The following is a 17,499-nucleotide window of genomic DNA, read 5'->3' as shown; positions in this document are numbered from 1 at the left end:
TTAGCTAACATGTATTAGGTTTACTATTTTTGATGGTGAACTGAACAAAACTTGTGAATTAGATGCAATGCAGATTCTTATGTTTATCAACTACTGGTGACATAAATTTGCTCACTTATTTTTATTCCATAGTATGGTCACATTTTTTAATGTTGATTTATCAGGAGCTTTGAAGATTGAAGATAAACTCAATTGTGAGTGTGCAACCTAACATTTTCAATCCAGTGTTGGTGCTCATCCATACAGATAACTCCATTTAGCATTTCCTCTAGCAAACTTGCACGAAGCCCTGTTCACTTATAAAATGATGACACTTTGAGCATGACTACATTCTTTCACCAGCAATTTCATGGCATTTAGATGAATATTATCTGGGAAAACGCTTTCAAATATAGAATCCATGCAACTTGACTGCGATGTATAGCCTGTAAATATATATCAAGTCACCAGAGATATGTTTACTAAGTGCCAGATACTGCAGGGAGAAGTTATGCCTGTGTCACATTCGGTCAATAAATTCTACAAGTTCTTTGTGTCTGAACATTCATGAGCGCAAACAATGAGACCCCTTGAGTGAATGAAATTTCTGTTTTAATTTTTAAAAAAAAGGTTACATATAGATTGTCTTATTACTCCAATCGTAACGATACTGTAACCTGTTTTAAATGAACTTTCTTGGTACAGAAGCATGAGCATCTGTTTAACTTGTGCAATTAGTTAACGTTTCTGATATCGTGTTGGGAGCTGAGTTCATGTAGTTGTTCTTCAATTAAAAGTTACAAGGACAGAGTACAACTTGTACAACTCGGACAGTGAAAGTAAGTTAACATATTGTTGTGCACTATTTACTTTGTTCGATCACCCTCGAATAAATGATAAAATAGACTATACAATAGAGCAATTGCCGACATTGATGAGCTTTCTTCTTTTTGTAGAAATCACCCATTGTATGGTTTCACGAGCTTGTCCAATTTTTGCTGGCAATATTCAGAAAATATAAGGAATAAAATGTTAATTAATATGACCACACGTTGAAATAGTCAACGGATGATACCGTTGTTTTGTTTTATAATTATCATATGCTTTAACAATGACGCCCTTGCTTCTTTATCATAACTTAAGTGCTTGGGCATGTGACGACTTTTTTTTCTTCATGACAACATGCTAATTCTAATGAATTGCGATTTTCTACATATCAAGTGCCGAATAATTTATACTTCTAATCAAGAAGAGTCGTCTGTTCGTACTCCCAAAGGGTCTGTCTATACGGAACCGAATTAGAATCATCTTTTAAATGTACAATACATAGCAAACAAATGTACTGTGATGTAATAGAGAAGTATCTGGACGAGTTTAATTCGTTTAAAATTATTTCTGTGAGAGAACTAACCGGCATCCGTACCTTAATGAGTGCACACAATTACAAGCTAAGTCAACGTTGCTTTTGTCAGCATTGTACCGATTGTTCAACTCACATTAGGAACATGCTCTTTATATAACGCAATACTTCAGAAAAGTAACATGGGAGCTATTATCTACGTATGTCTGCAAGTTTTTCCTATCCTTAACATGGCATACGCTGAAATTCCTCCTAGTGTATATTATTACACAAAAACAGTGAATGGGTCGGTCTTTCTTAATGGTTGTAACACTGAGAAAGACAACAAAATTGAGTGGAATTTTCAAGAACAAATTCTATTTGTGGAAGATTTCTTAGTGCGTAGCGACTTAAGAGAGAGTTTGCAATTACTACACAATAAGTCAGTATACATCCAGCCGATATCGCTGCTGAATATTGGAAAGTACGAATGTATCAGGAACCAGGAGATTTTGTCAACGTATTTCGTAGACGTTGAAGGTTTGTAGTAGTTTGTGTTGTCACGTCGTCAGTACGCCACCGCAGATATATCATTCCAAGTTAAATTTTCACAATGTTATTTTCTTATTGAGGCAGATATGATGGGTTCGGTTGGGGATAATTGTTTAAGTTACGATTTGTACTTGTTAAATGTTGTGCACTAAACAAACTAGGTTAATTTATTATCCGATCAACCAGATATATCTCCGACCAGGAAAACAACATATTTTGAAATCCTCAAGCGTTCCTTTGTACGTGTAATAACTATACCTTATTATAATTTTCTACTTCTATTTCCTTAACGTATTGTCTTTCTTTGAATTTTTTTTTTTTTTTTGTCATCATCAGTTCCACCGACTTTATATATGATTGTAGACGGGCATTCTTACCATGATAATGGAGAAACACTTGACATACCTTATAATACAACCATACCTGTATCATGTTACGCTACTGGAAGCAGACCTGCAGTGAATCTTTCTGTTACGGTGGACAATGAAGAAATATCACCATCAGATACCATCCATACAACCTTTGCAATTTTGAACAAGACCACTTTTGACACATGGATACGGTTTGCACTGCGAATAACTGAAGAAACTGGAAATATTTCGTGTCGTAGTAGCGGTTTCAACTACTACCCAGAACAACGGTTGAATTTGAGCTACTCAACATATGGTAAGTCAATATTTCAAATAACGTGGTTTATACGTTAAAGCTTAGCATGGACCTAAGAACAATATTTGATGAAATAAAAACAATGTTTGTAACTACGGACGTCCTATCAACGGTCTGAGCTATTATGCAGTTATACGCCGCATTGCTATAAAATCGATGGCTTCTTGATGAGAAGAGCAAACAAGATAATTGATTTTGATTTATTTCGCCAAAACTACAACTAAGGAAGCCTGATTCAGTACTACGTGCTTGTTGTTATTTCGGACATTTCGTGTAACGAAAAATAAGAACAAATTTGCTTTTTGTGAATAGACGATTGCGCATTTTATTGAATTATTATATACTTATTTAGGCTTATTTAGAATATATTATTCTAAGTGTTGCACAAAGACGTTTGGTTGCTCATTGATGTTAAGAATTGTATTTTGGCGAAAGAATTATTTCAAATATGAGGACTGAAACGAGTTTTGATGTAGAATTAACGGTGTTGAATTTAAATCATATCGAGATATTACACTCCGAGGGATTCAAACGATTTTTTTTTTACTTTCTGGACGCAAACATGCGTTTAAATTATTTATTTTCTAGTAAACTACGCATTAAAGTTCAATATTGACGTTAAGCTTCTCTGAATTGCATTCTGTCATTACGTTTAAATTGTGAGTACCCCATTTTGGATTATTCCTTTATCATCTAACCATATTGTTGATACATGATATATAACAATTCTCTACTGAAATCCATCTATTTTACAAACAAACAAAATCAACAATATTACGAAATGGAGGATCTTAATGCTAATCTTGAGACGTTTTAAGTTTTAATTTTATTGTTGTTTTTTCCTAATTTGATGTACTTTTTTAATGCCAAAGACACATTGCGTTGAATACTTACTGTATAATTTGACTGATAAACATGGTGGTGAGAATGGATATCGCTGACCACTCATTTGGTGATATTTTAGTTATAGAAGTTGTTGATGGTTCTAGCTTGTTGTTTTATTTCAACAAAAAAACACATATATAGTCGATTGGATACAGTTTGTTTTTTTCTCCGTTGCAATCTTTTTGAGTGGAATATCAATTAAAGTTAGAATAAAAGTTCACTTTAGAGAAAATGGTCATATATTAACAGCTCTATTATGTATCGGATGGACTAGTTATGTTTCACATTAAGCATCGTTACAAAAATAATGTGGGCTTTAGCTATTGACGAAGTTCCAAAAAAAACGTATTTCAATATAACTTGCATGGAGAAAATGTTTAATACCTTAGTATTATATCCTTTTTGAAAATAATATAATTAATATGTAAACTACTAGATGATGTAACAATTCACAGCTATCGTCTTTACATTCGGTTTAATCAGTATCCATTGCGTATTTATCTTTACGATAGGTCTATAGTTGATATTATCATAATGTAGTCAATAATCATGTAACTACATGATCATGTGTGCGTTATTCATATTTTTCTTTCAGTCTGGATATTATAATGTGCATATGTTGTGTGCTAAATTGACAGCATAATGAATGCACAAGTAAATGACTTTCAGAAGCGTAATCAGTTTCCCACTATTTTGTTCGTTATTACAACATAGCTTTATATCCATACATTGTATATGTATAAATATATAAAACAATGATATGACTGATACCAATCTATTATTATTTAGGTCTACGTTAACCGTTGTTGTGGCAGAGTGGATACAGGCAATTGAGGCAATGAGGCTTATCAATCGGGAGGTTCCGGGGTCGATACTCGGCCGAGTTATAGTAAGGTATGATTTTTTTATCAAAGAGCAACGTACGATTTTCCCATTTGAAATGAACTTCTAAATTCAAAGATTCCATTATTTGAGTTAAAATGTTGAATTTGAAGCCACCCGACGTCTTAGTTGTAACCCATTAGCGATTGCTGGTTTCTCCCATAGCTGTGGTCGCGTTGAAAGCTTTGTAACAATTACTTCTGATTATTGTTATGATTAGTATTATAATATAAAGATATACAATCAATACTACGACTGATTACCGATCGAGTACTATTTAGATCTACATTAAGGATGCTCCTTGTCTACTATTCTCAACTATATTTCTCTTGCAGTATTCCTAGATTTAGTGGTATACCTTATATCGACAAAGATAGTTCATCTCTAACGGAATAGTTTGAAATTCACATTCATAAAGCCTTACCTACAGCCATCTAGAACACAAAGATGTGCAGCAAACCTGAAACCAAATTGATTTCCCTTGCTTTACAAATGTAAAAAGAAACGATATAGCAGTTAAAACCAGGATATAATCCTGTTTTCTCCTTTTCACCTCATCACTTACATTTTTGACTAGGAAGAATAAGAGAATTGTTATTATGTTTAACGAATTCGACCTTTCTGAGTTTTGTAGGTCGATAGCGAAATACACAGAATGCACTCAGTTTATCTAACTCTTTCATAATTCCGAAAGGATTTTCTTTTTCATGTTAATTTTAACCTTCTAGTTTTGTCTTGAAACTTGTTCACTTAATTCAAAACACTTCAATAATGAAAGACGATAAATGCAATAACAGATTCCCGTGAAATATTCAGACTTTCTGTTTCGCAATGATACAGTAGTAGATTGCCTATCGGTAAAATGTTTATCTAACTCGAAGCTCATCTGCTATACATCTTATGGAATATATCATTTACCACTCTGCTATTAATATTTTATCTAGGTAAGCAATAGCCCATCAGTAGACTTCAGTTGAATTTGACGTAAATTCATCACAATTGTGTTATGTAAAGTGAATAAGCGATGAACCATTCAGTCCGTTGAAATTGTCTTACGCTAAGATATATTAGATGACCTGATATTAAAATGTTATTGTGAAGATGATAAAATTTGATTTTTGTCAGTACATTTAGAGAAAACCATGTAGGTTAAAACAAAATATAAAATATCCAGCCAGCCCACAATTATGCCGTATACCTAAGACATGTTTTAATTTCCACGCTTTATAACGATAAGACTTAAATAAGGTATAATTAAAACCATCATATTATCCCATTTACTCTATTTCAAATATTAAATTTCAACCAAGGAATAAATCCAATATTTGTTATGATTATTACATTAAACGTATTATACCTTTCAACTTTTGAGCGAGATAACAAAACACAGTATATATTCAATTTTTCTCATTTCTTATTTATTCCTCATTGGATTGTTAATGCCTGTTTGGGGCTTTTTAATGTGTATTAATTCTAAAAATTGCTTTATCAATCCAAATACTGCAATAGGCTAAGTTGAATAACCAAAAAAAAAAAAAGGTTTTACGTGTAAAACTGTAAATTTCGTTTGCAATGGACAGTGGCATGTTGCCGTTGTGTTAAATGACTATCTAACTCAAGTGTAAACATGTATTCGTATTTGTAAACATGTATTTATAATGAAGATGATATTTCGCTTGGCTTGCTATTGAGTTTTCATATATAAACTGTCAGTAGCTAATATAGTTCAGGTATACCTTGCATCGACCAATTTATTTAATCTGTTAACCTAATACATTATGAAGAGGACAGTGGACAGTCCAATATTTTGTCAACCCAACTTGCCTTCCACCCACCACACACACTTGCCCACCCTCTTCTCCAAAATGACATTGATTGGGTCAACAAATATTCGACGAAATTAAATAATGCATTTAGAGTTCAGTTTATCCAGTTCACAGTTGCTGTTAATTGACAGAAATTCTCAAATTACTATCAGGCCAATTGCTACTAAAGTTACAAAAAAGCACTAGTTCGCTTTTTGTCATCACTACGAGGCCCCCTATACTCGCCACACACGCTTCCCCACGAGATAACGTGCTACAATGCTTCTTATGTGATATGAATATTTATAACGTTATTTTATTGTCATATCGACCGTCCGAAGTTAGTCCGATATTGTTACTTGGATGCTGCAACATAATATGTTATGTATTTCAACATCGTTCGTGTAAACCCACAGATTGATCAGCCGTTTGAATGTGCCTATTTGATATATTGTTTCCGACAACTATACAAAATTAAACCGGAGCAACAACGGAAGATGTACCTGGACACACAGTTTTTGTAGTGGTTGAATAAATGAAGCCTAAGTCTATGAAGCTTCATATACAAATTTACTTAAATCATAGTTATAGCAAATCATGTTTCATTAGATAGCTTAAACTGTAATGCTGATGTAATAGTCCAGGCCAACATGAGAACTTCAGACAAAACAATTGAAAGGACGAGAAACTGAACCCACATGGCAAAATCCTATCGCTATAAAAAAGAAATTTGTTTCGGCAATAAAAAGTTTCGATGACGAAAAGAATCATTCAATTACCGTATAAATAAAATATATACACTTTGTAGAAAAATTGTGAACGACACGTGTATTAACTGTAAACTACATGAGTATCACAAGTTATCAACTGAGGCTATATTGACTTTCTATTCAACCTGTTAATGTTATAATCACAGTTGGACTATTCCTTCAAGGACTTAGCGGATGCAACTCAGGAATACGCAGTTCAATATAGGTAATGAAACATTCATTCCGTTTGTCATAGTTTCAAGTGTTTGATGCATAGAATGACCAAACTTGTCTCACGCGTTGCTAACAACAACACCCCCCCCCCCCACCTGGAACTCCCCGCCGATGACAAAGTCTAGTTTACGATGAAGGCTACATCCATCTACAATACACGACTGTGCCGTATGCATGGGACTGACTTAACGTTCCACACTAACAATACAGTACTAAACAGTTTAATAATTTAAATCAGGATATAATCTGTTTACACCCTTTTATCACTTACAGTTTTGATTTAAAACAAGGAAGTGTCTAGCATTGTTTACGCTCATCGTGTTCAATGTATCTTACCTTTCTAAACTTTGTAGCGCCATATGCAAGAACAGTATGGTTCCACTTTCGCTAACTGTGTACTTTTCCTTTCTTTTAGTTTCCTTCAACTCATGACTCAAAACATGTGACCATGATTATTCATTGTCACCATGAAATAATATATTTAGCACACAAAGCCAGGCTACGTAAACAATAGCTCATCTGTAGACTTTAAATGAAGGTGAAATATTAAAACATGACGTCCCTTCATCAACATTGCACCATGATCATGTACATAATACATAAAATAAAAATAAATACATAAGCGATTTGTCATTCAGTCCATACCATGACTAGACTGTTAGCTGGATTACTATATTATGATATTTTGGGTGATCTGACATTTATTGCTATCATGACCTAAATTTAACAGTATGTTATAAAGTAAACCATGTACCTGAATGCAATTAACCAAAATGTTGCTGGGCAAAACTGAACTGTAGCAAGAAGATTACTTGTGTTAGGCTAATAATCTCCACTAAAACACATGGGAATGCGTGTTATAAATTATTGCTGCTAATGGTGGAGCGCATGCGTTATTAATCTGTGTACTTAACAGGAAGTCTAAGTCTAAGGTCTATTTCAAACAGACATACGTTACAGCGTTGGTTGCTAGAGGTCTATCGTACCTGTAATAACATCGTGCAATTCTGATGTTATTTCACATTCATTCTTCATTCATCTGCACATATGATACAAGTTAATGAACAACGGATAACTGATTCGGGAATCAAAAGCAGGGATAGAGAGTAAATACATCAATGCCTAGGACGGGATTCGAACCAGTGATCTATGTCGGTAGAGCTCTGGGCTGGTAATCTAGAGATGTACATCATTCCAGCCACGCATATTTACTCAATTGAGTTTGAGTTTGAGATTATTTCCACCGTATAGGTGGTATAGGAGGGCTGAAGAAGCAGAGCAACTTACAAATAGTCCCCTTTACGAAAAGGCAATGAATAATGACAGAAAATAAACAACAAAGGAACAATGGAAGATGAAAAGTCAATACCTATCTAGAAACGATCATCATTAAACATATGATATATCGGTTAATATTTAAAGGAAAGTACAGTATTCTGCCTAACCTTAGATAATTTGTTACATTCTTGCAGAGCGCCACCCATAACTTGACCTTAGTCTTTCCAGAATTGATACTCTGAAGCTTTCGAAAACATTAAAGACACTAAACTTCGTCTACATTCGCCATCAACAAATACTGCTTAAATATCATTTTTATTCGCATCCAAACGTACAACTTACCTCAGGATAAAGTGTCAAAGACTAGACAAGTTTTTTGAGTTACATTTGCGTTTGAACAACTGAATCAGGAATCGAAGGTCCGGCAAAGTTGTCTAACTTAAAAATATACAACGATTCACATAATGAGTCGGCTTCCACTATGCGTGTATATACTGTCTGCTATGAAAAACTGGAAACTCTCTAGATGAGGATTGATGTAAAAAGCTTTGTTCGACTCCAACCTTATCTTCCTAGGTTAACTATTGCCGTCGTTCACAATTTTCTCTTTCAGAACATTCAAAAATCCTTTGCGCACCTAATGCGCCGAGGCCATATCCGACTTCGATAAAGCTTTACGATTCAACATAAAGTGTGTGTCTACTATACTACCATGCTGTCGACAGAAATACTGTTTAGTCATCAGTAGCAACTACCAGAGGGGAAAATCTGATTTCTGACAGAAAGGCCGCTGATGCACTGAGCCTATTGGGTCCACTAGGAAGACTACTATTTGAAAATGAATCCACGTACATGGTTCAAACAAAGCTATAAGAGAAACTTGTTTCACAGAAACTCATCGTAGGGACGACTTTTTCGGGGCCAGTTTGCGTCGTTTCTTCCGGAGGAATTCACCAAAATAGATTCGATGACAAGAACAAGAAATAACATCAGTTAATACTTCTATCGTCCTATTCATCACCTTAATTTCCTCTTCATCCTCTTACAGACATCCTGATACGGTGACAGGTTCAAGAGCTAGCCATAAAGAATGATAAAGAACCGTGGTCGTTCATCGTGAAACTCTGCGCTGACGTGTTCATGGAAACGAAGCATCTCCAGGAATTTAATCCAACAGTACAAGACAATTGCGTCCAGCCTAACGACTGTTTATTCGGGAACAAAGCTTAACGACTCATCGGACGGTTGATGGAGACTAGCAAAATTTCAACGAACGGGAGAGTTTTCCGTTCAAATCCGTGGAATCTACGCGTGGTCTCGGAGGGTTATCGTATAGAATCCACCTCGCAGCCCAGATATTATCGGAAAAAAAGTCACACGAGTTAACCGGACCCGGAAATACTGGAAATCGTGACCAAGGCAGTACTCAACAAGAACGGAGTAGTTTGGAAACTGGAAAAAATGGTCTCTTTTCATTCATGTTATCAAAAAAAAGACATGTTCTGATTTAATTAGAGACCACTCAAAAAGATTTTCGTGAAACCGAAGAGATCTCGCATTGAGACATTATCAATGACCCATGTATCCCATAAACTGGGCAGAAGATGTGGTCAAAGATAAGTCACAGCTCATGTAATTTAGCGAAATGTTGGTCTTTTATAATTCAGAGCAGGAGGAAGTTACAGACGATAACTAATTGTAAGGCCTGCCTTCAACTGATAGGATCCATCAGCTACTTGCATGAATCCGCCAAAATTGTCGAAAGTCTCAGCAAAGTATTAGCTTAGAAAGTTTACCACGTTACAAGTTTGGTAAATTAACTCTACTTGTGTAGAACTCGAATTCGGCCGATTCAAATTACCTACTGCACTATTATAAACCATCCCAGTATGAGAAGATGGTTCCGCTCAATCCTCTCCACCCTCTTTAAGAAACCTTTCAAATCCATTAGCTCGTACGTATCGCTGTCTGTCTGGGGAGCCTTCCAGCAGTCTGTGTTATTTAATGAGTCCAAATATTTGCAAGATGGAACTAAGAGCGATAGAAACAACACTTGTTCACTTGAGAGCAAGTTACGGTTTACACTAACACTCACAGACTAGGTGGAACGAAGTCAAATGACTTAGGACCTCCTGCCTTATTCGGAACAATATATATTCCATGTGACTCATATAACGGTCAATGGAACTAACATTACAGATGCCCTGTCACAGGGCCATCTCGGTACAACGGAGTATTCAATGTCAAACAAAACTTGTAAGTCTCTCTTACGGAGATCTTGTCGATCAAACATCAACTTCTTTGTATCTACGATAAATACCAACTTGACAAACTGTGCTCTGTCATTTTACCAGCTAGTCTAAACAACAAATGGAATCGCGATCGATTGAAAAGAGATCGATTATAATGCATTCCCTCCGCTTTACCCGCAATGGCCGTTTGGAGTTACATCAAGCAGAACAAGAATGATCCAATTACTCCTGGTTTTCCATTTTACCTTAGATCCTGCTCCAGAACAGCAATTCTAATTTGTCTCTCAGATTACACTGTACACCCATTACTTCTGCTACAGGACATTTTCTTACACATCGAAATATTCAATTCTCAACCTGTCTAGTCTTTATTTAGAGACAAGGACTTTTTTTCGAGTGATTCAGATATAGTGGCAGCGTCAAAGGAAAAATCCACGTTTATGCATATATATTAGGAATGACGCTCGTCAGTTCTGGCTTCAGCGGAACTTTTTTCTTTTCAGCTGTATTTCAGTAGAAAACCAGCCATTATTTTGAATTATATATCTACCATCTCTATTGGAATGTTATATATGCAAAAAAAAAAAAAACATGTACCATACCTGTTTTCTCTACAATCTGATCTACCCTAAACTAAGAACTGGTTAAATTCTCGAACTGTGCTTTAATGACATCCTCTTAGGTCATTACTTTTTCTTTCTGAATATAACACTCAAACTTCCAGATACCCGTGTTTATTACAGCATATTTAAACTTTGTCTCAAACTTTATTTGAAATTCTTGGTTGATTCTTTTGAAGTCTGGAAGAAGTTTACTGCATTTAGGTTCGTCTACTAAAAATCACAGCGTAAGTATCTGTTAATGTTCTGTGTGTCCGAATGCGTACGTTTTTCACATTCAGCACCGTCATATGCAGTATATTGCAAGTGCACCGGTTTCGCGAAAGCGTAGTACATTAGTAATGCCTATTGTTTTCTACAAGTGTTGTTTTCGTATTCGACGTTTGCTATGGTGTGTTTCATTTAAAGTTCTTTGTACTCGTTTTGGTTTCACCAAGTGTTAAGACTCATGATCTACGAGCTGTTTTGCGTGATGACGGTTTCTTGTTTACCGTTAGTTAAGCCTTCAGGAGTAGTGCCGTAGGTTCGTTAAGTTCGGATCCTGGGCATCTGAGCGTTCCTACCTGGTTCACTATTTTACTTTCGACGCGCCACAGGGCTTCAAGTTTGTTATTTTACACTTTTTGCATGTTTTAGAATGGGTGTAAAATTTGCAAGTTCATAGCATTTGTTCGTGTTTGTTTACATACTTCTTCTCTTCAGATAGTTTATGATGTCTTCTAAGAAGAGAATTTCCGTAAAGTTTGCTGTTTAATCAATGTCCAGGCCGAAAAAATATCACTGGTTTGTTGGAGAAAGGTGCCGTCGTAAATATGCATTACCTTTACTCCACATAAGTTGAGCAGGGATCCTAATTTAAATGAGATCGAATCCTAATTGGTAAGAAAGATGCAAAAGCTCATAGAGCAGATGATTGCAACCCATCTTCGGGAGATATCTAGCCGGCCCCCAGACCTCATTTAAACCAAAAGGATCGAGTCCGGTACCCGTGAACCTTTAAATCACGTAGCTACTTTTTCTAACCTTAAGTCCAAAGGATCAACTTCTGGTAGAAGCTCAGGAAAAGCTCCGAGAGCAGAATGAAAACAATTACATCACTCCTCACTTACAGTTTTCTTTTCATACGTAGATGCATCCAGCTTAGCGCAGTAACTGATAACATTCTTGTACTGCGCCATCAATGACCCATTCCGATGTCACCGTCCTCCTTCTTCAGAATCTACCTTTCAAAAGCCTAGTACGCGTTTAGCTATTAAAATTCTTCAAGCCTCCGTTGCACACCTGACTTATATTATTTGTGCACTACTTTAAAGTCAATACAAAACTACTAAAACTAGGTTTCACCTACAACGAACCACTGTGTAATTATGCTTGATTCGTTAATGTTTTGCATGTGTTTTCATTTCAAGATCACACCTCACGTTTATATTTTGTTGTATAACTTCCCGTTGTATTAAATGTGCTGAATTTATTTTAGACATATATTTTCATATTTGATAGTGTTCATAGTAATGTCCTTTGCCTTAGTATTGGTTTTTCTGCTTCTCAGGGATTCTCTCTACACTCTTATTTATCCCGCGTCGTTGCACTTCTTTTACATTTTTCCGTAGAACCCTACAGTCTGTATGCGTTGCACTTTGCACGTATTTCTGTTTCTGAATGTTACCGTCGGATTATCTAGCGATGTCTTTGAAGGAGAGAAGAACCTTTATATATTGTGCTACCTGTTCGGCTTTCAGACTGGGTCTTCACTGGTACGAAATGATCTCTGTCCTAAGTTCCGCTTTTGCTCGGGGAAAGATCAATGCGGGACTTGTGCTTTGTTTGCTACATAAAAATAAAATGTAAATAGGAGTCGTGGATGGCATTAAGGAGGTAGAAATTTATAGATCAGATATATCAAGTTAAAAATCCGGCCGCTCAACATGATCCCTAACGCCCTCCGGGAAACAGCCAACCGGCTCCCTCACCTCCGGAGCCCAGTAGTCTGGATCCGACACAAGCTCCATGAGCCCTGGCTTCCGAAGACATGACACAAAACCGGAAGTCGAAGTAGAAGACCTCAAACAGAGCAAAGGGAAATCTCATGAAGCAAGGAGAAAATAACTCACATACGGAGCTGCTCGAGTCCAAAAACAGACCCAGAATTCACAACTGGAAAGTGTGACGGACAGATAGCGACGACCATTGACTTCCCGTAGACGTTTCACCGGCTCAAAAAACCGAGATCTCGGGCATATCAATTCAAGACTTTTTAATTCATGACTCTGGTGTGAGACGGACCGAAACCTAGACACAGACAGTATCTGGCTCCCAACTCGACTACCACACCAAACTCGAGACCCACATCAACACCGGTTCTTACACAACCAGCAACGTAGACTACGGTCTTGCAAGAGACGTGTCCCAATTCGTCTCCGAACTGTAGGTTTCAGTCACAATCCCATCTACGGGAAGTTACAGCAGACCAAAACCGGCATCGAGACCGACCTCTCCCTTGGTTCTGAGATACGTGCGGGAAAATTACCTGGTCTCGGATTCTCTCGACATCCGAACTTCCAAAACCTTGCCGGAGGTTGTCGACCGGTAAGAGGAGTTTAAAGGAAATGAATTCAGTCAGAAAGATGTGAGCTGGAGGATTAGGGAACCTAAGTCGTACACATGCATACTGAGGGCAACACACAAGTTACATGAGCCGTTAACTTCTTTAAAACCTTTTGACAGGGTATGCAAGAAGGACCTGTTGTTAGAAGAAAATAATGTGGACGGCATTCCCACCCAAACAAGACAATGCTTTGAAGGTACAAAAGAATAATTATTCTAAAGTACCCGGAACTGGCATCACGAACATGCATGAAATTTACATCGGCTTCCATGCTAGCACCAGAAGTAATGCTCAGACATTATCAACAGCTCCCAGAAGACGAAGTTTACATTCCGAGCAGGGACGCAGCTCATGTATTGTAGTTCTTAGGACAGAATGTTGTGCGACCAGTTTGCGAAGATGTCTCTATCACCGGGAGAGATTTAGGACTAGCTCCAGGGCCTTCGCATGTTGGGAGGTGATCTCGTTTGCACATTAGGAGTTAACTCAAAGGGAAGAACCTCTCAAAGATCGAGCTTCAAAAAAACTGGTAAATAACAATTCCCAAGTTGCCAGATGTATATACCAGCCCAGACTGTCAGGTCCCATTAACTACAGGTCGCTCTCGGGATCCAGCATCGCTCGTTTGCTACGAAGACAGCAACCATATTTAAGGTCCCCAGTAAACATGGCCTTCTACGGGGGGGGGGGGGGTTACCGTCAAAAGAACAGACCTCGACAGGACTCTTGCAGCCAGCTGGCTAGTCCTACATTCGAACCCATATCCTAGGGTTGCCCACTCTATCACAGAGGCCCCATTTGGTAGGGGTAATGAAAGTAAAGCATTACCCATCATTCCTTGTAACGAAGTGCACAGTAGTAAGGTTTTTTTTGTTTACACAAAACAAGTCCTGGAGTTCAGGTTTGATTCTAAAACTTCTGAAAAAGAATTGTACTCGACTTAACCGTTTCCGGGTGGAGATACTGTTATTTACTATTCCATCTCTCAGACAGTACCAGTAGACTCCGACGGTGGAAGAAAATGCCGCATGCTCTCATGTACCGATGCACCCGGAAATCGTTCATAAATCTGCCGTTCAGAGGTGTTCATCAAGCAACGGTGAATCACCTCTTCGTCTACCTCGACGACTGGCTCATCCTTGAAAAATCAGAAGGAGACACCTTGTACAAAAATCAATGCAGTAAACGCTTCCTCTTGCATTTATGATGGGTTTTCAACAAGCAGGAATCCACCTTCAACCATCCCAGCCATTCGAGTACCTGGGTTCAATCCTCCAACGTACCCGGAAATGGCCAAGGAACGAGACGTTATGGTTAGTCAAATCCTGTGAAATCCTAAATCACATGCCAGACTCTGTTTACGAATGATGGGGCTAATAGCCAGCCTAGTAGACGTCATTCCATACTACAGGTAAAGCATGAAAACTTCTGAGAAACTTTTATCTCGATACAGGAACTAACATCCTCGGGTACCTCTCCCTACAATTGAACTGACCCATCTTCAATGGTTAGTGAATGCCAACAACATGTTACATCGTGTACGCCTCTTCATGGACGACATACCCCTTATATCAATCACCAAGGATGCTATTCAGACGAGCTGGAGCGCCTTTCTGAAAGCCCAAGCAGTAGTCGAAACATGATCTTATCAGTTCTCGCAGCGACACATTTGAAGCTCGAAGCAGTGTCTCCAACGCTGAAGGACATCAAACGAGAATTGGGATCATCACATGACCGTCTTCACGGAAAACAAGACGGTCGTAGCGTACTTGAACATTCAAGGGGACACCAGATCCTTAACTCTCTCAGACAACTTGAGTCTTCCTCCACTGGTGTCGGTCGTTGAAACAACATTGTCCAGGAAGCAACACAAATCGCTTGAAAGAGTAAGCAGTCGCCCTGTCTCGAGGCGAACCCTCACTGACCGAGTGATCCTTCTTACAAAATATATAGTGACTGAATATCGACCTATTCGCTTGACAGGTTTACGTGCTACTTTCAAATTTCTGCTCCGGGATATTTCACTCTCTTGCTTGGGCAACGGACGCTTTGTCGATCAACCAAAAGTCTTCATAAAAACGTCAACTATAAGAACGAAGATAAACCTCAACGCTCCATGGTGACCATAGGAGACCGTGATTCTCACTTCCTCTCGACCTGCTCGTTGACGCCTCTCGTATCCTTCTTGACTTTTCCGCATCTACTTCTTCAGGTTCAAAAGATATTCGTGGTTCCCAACATACGAGCACTCAACCTAACTGCCTGCAAATCGAGATTCCTTTCTCGATGAGCTGCCAATATTGCCGCAGCCAACTGAAGACCTGAGACGTTTCAAACTTACAATTCCAGACTACAAAGGTTCTACAAGTGGTGCTTCTACATATAAATTCAAGCGCAATTTCTGTATCACCACCAGCGATTTTTTTGTTTTCATGGAAGGGAAACAAATCTTTACAATCTAAAACTACATCACCACAATCGTTGCTATTCCCTAGGGTTTTCGGATTGATCAACGGTGGGTTAAAACATCGCCTTTTTTGAAGTATTGAGAGGAATTTCGAGCCAGAGACCGGTCGAGGCAAAGTTGCCGCATATATACCTGTAACAGCTGTGATAGCGAAAAGCCGAAATCTACCGTCACGTACTAACTTTGACCTACATGCATCAGCTAAGGCACTCTTAACAGGAATCAAGGTCGAAGAGTTCCCAAATAAAGCCTTCCATCTATAGTTGCTCGGTCAGTGATAGTATCAATTTTTCGTGTTTTGTTCATTATTCAAATCTGTATATCAATATGATATTCACTTCACTCAAGTTCTCTCTCTCTCCATTTCGTTTTTGATTGACCGGTTATGTTGTAACTCGTACATAACCCTCATCTCTCCCTTCCCAGGGTGCAAATTGCTTGAAAAATGGGTAGTTCCGGAAAAAGGAGGACAGTGAGCCGTGAAGGGTCCTTCGGGTACATTGCATGTATGTTACCAGTTATTAGGCAAAGTTAGGTAAGTTTATATGGTTAAGGAGACATATAATTACAGTCGTAAAATCCAAACCAGTACATGTTGGGGTTCTCAAAAGCAAAAAGTCTAGCCAGGCCCTTTTCTTGTACAGAAATCTTGACATGGTAAGCCGCATAATAGTAATACTTTCCCGTGTATACATGTACCGTGGTATTTTAGGCATGTATGACTTACGGTTGGCATGACTGAACCATGCACTACATGTAGGTTAACTAGTTTAGGGATGTTTGATAAAGCTAAATAAACTTAAACACGTTAGGATATTGAAGTGGGTTGGTCCCCTGTTACAACTGGAAGGAAATTTGGTATTTGGTCTGTCAGTCCACCCGAATGCATACAATAAAAAACTAGTGCTAGCTTACAGGCTGTTTGCCACCGTTAGCCATATGGACTCTTCCTAATTAAGATACAGAGCATTTAATTTATGGGGGGAAAAAACATAAAACTGAAAATGAGAATCGTAAAAGAAATGTATGCCCAAACCTCAACCAACTCATATATTCCTTGTGAAGTAAATAGGTGTGTTGTATCTGAATTTTTTTTGTACTTTCATTTATATTTTCAGAATATCACTGTAGAAGAAGAGGAAGAACTGCCCATTCCTCTCCTCCCCTCAACCCGCGTAACCAGCTA

General features: G+C 37.8%; 1 long non-coding RNA gene across 5 annotated transcripts; it reads left to right on the top strand.

Annotated features, from left to right (window-relative positions):
• The first annotated feature begins 207 nt into the window (after positions 1 to 207).
• On the top strand, positions 208 to 17,499 carry LOC139982937 (uncharacterized). 5 transcript variants are annotated; one of them, XR_011798435.1, is made up of 6 exons: positions 208 to 1,858; positions 2,207 to 2,536; positions 4,211 to 4,315; positions 8,983 to 12,602; positions 16,740 to 16,848; positions 17,432 to 17,499. It is a non-coding gene; the product is annotated as an uncharacterized lncRNA (long non-coding RNA). The 5 variants fall into 5 exon arrangements; XR_011798436.1 differs by having other exon boundaries at positions 209 to 1,858; positions 8,983 to 11,468; XR_011798437.1 differs by having other exon boundaries at positions 9,418 to 16,848.

The sequence above is a fragment of the Apostichopus japonicus genome, chromosome 16 (genome assembly GCF_037975245.1).
Source record: "Apostichopus japonicus isolate 1M-3 chromosome 16, ASM3797524v1, whole genome shotgun sequence".
NCBI classification, from domain to species: Eukaryota; Metazoa; Echinodermata; class Holothuroidea; order Aspidochirotida; family Stichopodidae; genus Apostichopus; species Apostichopus japonicus.
The sequence above is the reverse complement of the archived record's forward strand: the minus strand, read 5'-3'. Positions and strand labels throughout refer to the sequence as shown.